This window comes from Carya illinoinensis, chromosome 4, assembly GCF_018687715.1.
Source record: "Carya illinoinensis cultivar Pawnee chromosome 4, C.illinoinensisPawnee_v1, whole genome shotgun sequence".
Taxonomy (NCBI): domain Eukaryota; kingdom Viridiplantae; phylum Streptophyta; class Magnoliopsida; order Fagales; family Juglandaceae; genus Carya; species Carya illinoinensis.
This window is the reverse complement of record NC_056755.1, coordinates 29,208,300-29,214,638: the sequence shown is the minus strand read 5'-3', so window position 1 is coordinate 29,214,638 and position 6,339 is coordinate 29,208,300.

Below are 6,339 nucleotides of genomic sequence, written 5' to 3'. Positions count from 1 at the left end.
GTGTTGGTTGACATTTTTGGATTTTTGGGATTTTTTACTTGTTTTTTCAAACATTATGTGTCTTAGGATTGATTTATAGTTATGTTAAGAATATGTTTCTGAACCTTTGGAGTTTTTGGAGTTGATTTGAAGAATGATAAACCAAGAACATCAAGCGTTGTTCCTTATGGTCCAATAGACTTGATATCTTGGCATGAAGGAATTATGGTTTTTATGATTTGTGTTTTGTAAATGTCCTAGCATGGTATTAAAGTATAGGATATGGTTTTCTATGTTGCATGATTCAGTTTTAGCATGAAAGTTTGAGTTTGAAAGAATTGTAACTAAAATCAAGTATTTTAGATTTAGTATGTTTCGGCCCATGCTTGGTTCTTGTAGTTATATTTTGGTTTAAACTTTTATGATTAGATATTGGATTTAGGACATGAGATATGTAAATTTTGGCGAGTTTTGGAGTTAGGATATGAAATCCTTAAGTTAGGAGTAAAATGGTAATTTTCTCACAAGTAGGGATAAAATGGTAATTTTACTCTAAATTAGTAAGTTTATTTTTTTAGCTTCACTAGTAGGGAGTTTCTAACCTTAGAAATTTCTGCTTATAGTTATTTTTATTCACGCTTAATTTTGTCACGTTTCAATCGTTATAAGTTAGCCTTTTAACTTACTTTCAAGGTATTTATATGTGTATAAGAAACTATCATTTATGTTATTTATGCCTATGTACATGTTACGCTATGACATGCCATGGTTTTCCAGTTCACATATATTTGTTGCACATTATGCCACGTTACACCATGCTTAAGTGTCACATATCACGAATATATCATGTTTATCTGTTACGCATTATTATTATTTTATATCACTAGTTTCATTTACACGTCACATCATGTCAAGTTAGGTCATTTGTCATTTCATTTCAAGCCACATCATGTCACGAGTTTGGAGTTCGTCACGAAAAATAGTATTTTCATGTCAGTTGAGTCTTTTATATTTATCATGACCTCAAGTGTTAAGATGGGGTAATATCCTAATAGAACTCTATTATTTACTCTGGAGTGTTAAACTGGTGTGAAATTATCTAGATTGAAAAAGTATCGTCAACAGGTTTCGAAAGTACTGTTAACTATGATGTGCCTTGAGTTACATGTCCTGATACTTCAGTCACCGTCCAATCCCAAATGGGGGTTGGGGACGTCACAGTAGGGTAGAATATTCTTCTATTCCATCATCAAAAGTGAAATCTCTTTTAAATAGTATGAGAAAACTGCTGATCAAAGACCGTAATCAGAAAACCATTTTGGCTGCAACCCAGGAGCTTGTTCTATTGGATTAGAAAGAATTAAAGAGTCATCAAAGAAAAGACACTAAACTTATAGAGGTCATCAGAAAGGTCGAGAAGTTTGAAGGGCCAAAAGACCTCAGTATCAAAGATGATGGAACTTTGTACTACAAGGAACAGAGAGTTATTTCAGTTAATCAGGGGTTGAGAGATAGGGTGTTGAGAAGCTCACAATACTCCCTCCCTATACAACCCATCCTAGTAGTATGAACATATATAAGGATCTAAAGCATCATCTCTGGTAGGAAGGAATGAAAAAGGATGTGGCAGAATTCGTAAATAAGTATTCTGTCTTTAGACTTGTTAAAGCATAACATCAGTAACCGGAAGGTGAGTTACAGTCATTGCCAATTTCATAATAGAAGTGGAAGATATCTCGATGGATTTTGTAGTGGGTTTTCCAAGAATTATAGTTGGGAATAACACTATTTGGGTGATAGTTGATTGTATGAGGAAAAGTGCCCTCTTCATACCCATCAAGAGTAATGATACTTTAGAGAGATTAACAAGGATTTACATGTCAAAAATCATTAGATTGCATGAAATATTGAGGACTATTGTATCAGATAGAGACCCTCATTTCACGTCTCAGCTTTGGTAGAGTTTACAAAGCTTGATGGGCACCTGTTTGAAATTCAGTAGTGCCTACCATCCTCAAACAGATGGACAAACAAAAAGGATGATTCAAACTTTGGAAGACATGTTTAGAGCCTATGTGCTAGAACTCGAAGGGAGCTAGGAGAAGCAGTTACCTTTGGTAGAGTTCGCATACAACAACAACTTCCAAACCATCATTCAGATGGTATCCTATGAAGTTTTGTATGGTAGGAAGCGCAGATCCTCGTTATATTAGAACGAAGTTGGGGAGAATAAGGTGATTGGATTGGAAGTCTTACAAAATATAAAAGTCCAAGTCCTTACCTTTAGAGAGAGGATGAAAGCAGCACAAAATGGTAGAAGAGCTATATCGACAACAGAAGAGCTATGTCAACAATAGAATGGTAGAAGAGTTACGCCGACAACAAAAGGAATATAGAGTTTGAAGTCGGAGATTGGATTTATGTAAAAGTATCTTCTATGAGAAGAGTAAGCCAATTCGGTGTTAAGGGCAAGCTAAGCTCTAGATACGTAAGACCCTATGAGATACTGGAAAAAGTGGAAGCAGTTGCGTACTGTCTAAAGTTGCCAACAATTTTTCACGGCATTCATAATGTATTCCACGTGTCTTCACTAAAAAATATTTTTGGAGATTAGACACCAGTAGGATTGTAGATCGTGATAGTATACCTTTGCAATCCAACCTAACTTATGAGGAAAGACCAGTACAAATCATTGATTGAGAAGAGAAGGAATTGCGTAACTGCAAAATTCCATTGGCCAAAGTACTTTTGCAGAATCATAATATTCAAAACACTACATGGAAAAAGAAGTTGATATGAAAGCCAAGTAGCCTCATCTGTTTGGATCTTAGTCGGTCTATCTTTGGTCTATAGTCTTGGCTCAGTCGATTTTTGTATTAACTTATGTGCAGGGTTGCATTGCATCAATTTGTCCTTATACTTCATTTGGTTGGATATCAAATAAAGTATATGTTTTTTCATCTCAAACCTAGTGTGGACTCATTTATAGTTGTGCTGTGAGTTATCTTCCATTTGTTTTAACAATATCTTTTTGTAGTTTTTATTACATGCGAATAGAAGACTGCTAGAAAATCAACTCTTTTCATATAGCAAGTGCGTGAGATGAGAGAGGAATGTCGTAGGAGGCAACTTATCATATTAGATAGGTAGACTACTGCCTATTGGTAGGAGATGGAGCATCTAGAGCACCATCACACCCATGTGATGGACATCGATAAAAATGGAATAGGCTATGAGAGGAAAGCCTTACCTCATGAGGAACGCTACCCACATGGATAACATTTAGCACAATTGGTTTGTACCTATATTCCAAAACCAAGTACTATAATAGTAGGTGGAATCATTTAGCTTGTTTACTATTCTTGACGAAATATCTGGCGAAATCATTATGATTGTCAGAGTTCATGTTTAGTTTCATGTTCAGTACATGTTAATTTTATTCGCTGTAAATGTTGCATATTTTTAGATGTATGCTAGGTGTATCGCATCTTTCTTTGTCATGAATGAGGGCAGATAACCTTGTGTTGCATGTGAAGCATATGATGTTGTTTCTTGAATGATTAACTTCATGGAAAATTGGATCAAGTGGTTTGATAAAAAACCAAAACATATAGTACTTGGTTATGGAATATAGGAACAAATTGATTGTGTTGAATGTTCTTTTGTGACTTATGTGGTTTTGGTTTAATTTTGTAAAGCATGATAGTCCTTAGGATTATTTTATGAACATATTTAGAGTGTGTTTATGAATTCTTGGAGTTCTCGGAGTTATTTTGAAAATGGATCAACCAAGAACATCAATGGTTGTTCTTTGTGGTAAAAAACCTAAAGTTTTGACATGAAAGAAGCTGTGGCTTTTATGATATAAGCTTTTGATGTTTGTCCTAGCATTGTATTAAAGCATAGGATATGATTTTGTATATTGCACGTTTCAATTTTACAATGAAAGTTGGAGTTTGAAAGAATTGCAATAAAAATTAAGGATTTTAGTCTTAGCATGTTTTGGCCCATGCTTGATACTTGTAGTTATGTTTTGATTTGGATTTTTCTAATTAGATATTTGGATTAATTTATATGACGAATGTAAATTTTAATGAATTTTGAAGTTAGGATGTGAAATCCTTAAGTTATGGATAAACTGATCATTTTTCTTACAAATGGGTAAAATAGCAATTCTACTCTATGTCAATAATTTTATTGTTCTAAGTTCACTAGTAAAGAGTTTTTAACATTTAGAAACATCTTCTTATAGTTCCTGTTATTCATGCCTAATTTCATCACGCTTCAATCACTGCAAGGATATTGTATACATGCGTTGGTAAGAGAATAGTTATTCATGTTCTTATGCTCTTATACATGTCACATTATACTATGTCACGAAATGTTTATTTATTACACATTAATTAGTTAATTAATTAGTTAGTTATGAACAAGATCCCAAGTTTGTGTTAAGTTCACATCCAGGTTTAGTTTCAAGTTTCATTTTCATGTCATGTTATTTTACATAGAGTCCAAGTTCATGTCATATTAGTTCAGTTCATGTCAGTTCCAGATTATGTCAATCCATGTCATGTATTAGCCAAGTCATGCCACGTTATTCATGTTCATGTCAGCATTCGCCTTTTTTTTATTTACTGTCATTCATGCATCTGTATACTGCTAATTAAAGTTATTTGTTAATTTCTTAAGATTTGTAATCAAATCTCATTTAATATTCCCAACTACCATTCTCTCGAAATGGTAGATCATGTGCTAGGATCGGGAGACGTGACCAACAGTCGACTAGAGGAGGTCGATTAGGCGTCAAAGCCGTGACATAGAGCTTAAAGCCTTGATGCTCTGATTCATCGATACTATGTTGGCTTCTTTGGCCAAGTTGTGCAAGCTACTTGAACGATTAGCCTAATATATTTTAGTAGTATTTACATGTACTTAAGGAGCGTTGTCTTCAATACTCTCTTTGTTATAGATCTTTGTACATATACTATAACTTTGAAACATCTGTTATATGGATTTTATGAAATATGTTTATATTTTTGAGATATGTTACTTTTAGTACATAATATTGTTCAAAAAAATTTTATCCGCTGTGAATATTGTTTATTGTTATATATATGCTAGGTGCATTGCATGTTTATTTGTCATAAACAGGAGCATGTGACCTTATGTTACATGTCCCGATGCTTTAGAGTCCACCAAATCCCAAGTAGAATATGAGGGTATCACATCTAAGACTCAGGTGATGATTAGTACTCGGCTAACACAGCAAGAGACATGCCTAGCTAGAGTCAAGGATGTGGTTAAAGTGTTGGGTAGTAGTATATATCTTTTATTTGCATTTTTTTTGTTTGTATGGACAATATTTTGTGTTTTGTAAAATTAATTTAATTATGAATCGTCCTTTTTTTTTTCTAAATTAATTATTGATTTCCATTATATATATTATTTAATTACAAAATTTTTATATAAATTAAATATTTTTCTATAATTAAGTATGGTATTGTTTTTCTATTAAAATTTGTAAAAATTCTAGCACTGTTTGAATATATGTATAAGCCTTTAAATGTATTTCCATTCCTGCCAAAGATTTTCCGTTTGAACCCTTTGTTTTGCATTCGAACAACTATTAATACTAATCAAATGATCAATACCCATGTTCAAACTATAAATCCTTGGCGTTCGATAGTTTAAGTCAATTTCTTGCTAAATTTAGTAACTTAACCAGTCAATTTCTTGTTCGATTGTATCTAATATTCGTTCGAAAGTTTATTTCATTTATGGTCCAATGATTTAGTAAATGTTCGAACGGATATTTTATTAGAAATGTGATTTCTTATCCCTACATATACCGTTTGAACTAAAAATTGATTATTCCTATGGTTAACAACTTTCGTTGATTTTTAGAGACAAAATTTAAATTGTCCCTAAAATTCAATTTTAGGACGATTTTTATTTAGACTAAAAATAAAAATTTTGTTGTAGTAGAAATATAATATATAAATTATAATTTTATAACATAGAACAAGGACATAAGTGAATCATTTGTTAAAATTTTGTTGAAATAAAATTTTGTTTATTTGTAAAATTAAAAAATTGAAAAAATTGGACCGAACCAAACAAAAACCAAAATAATCAAAAGTTTTAATTTTGATAATCAATCGATTAGATATCAATTCCTAAAAGTTTTCAAAATTGATATAACGCCAATTTGATTATAAAAATTATTCAAAATTGGAGCGAATATGATCGATTACATCCCAAACGGAAAGAAGAGGAGAGGGTGAGATGAAATGAGCTCGGGCCGAGGAAATGATTTTAAATTTGGGCCGGAATCTTGTGCGGTTTCATCACTTGTTGGGA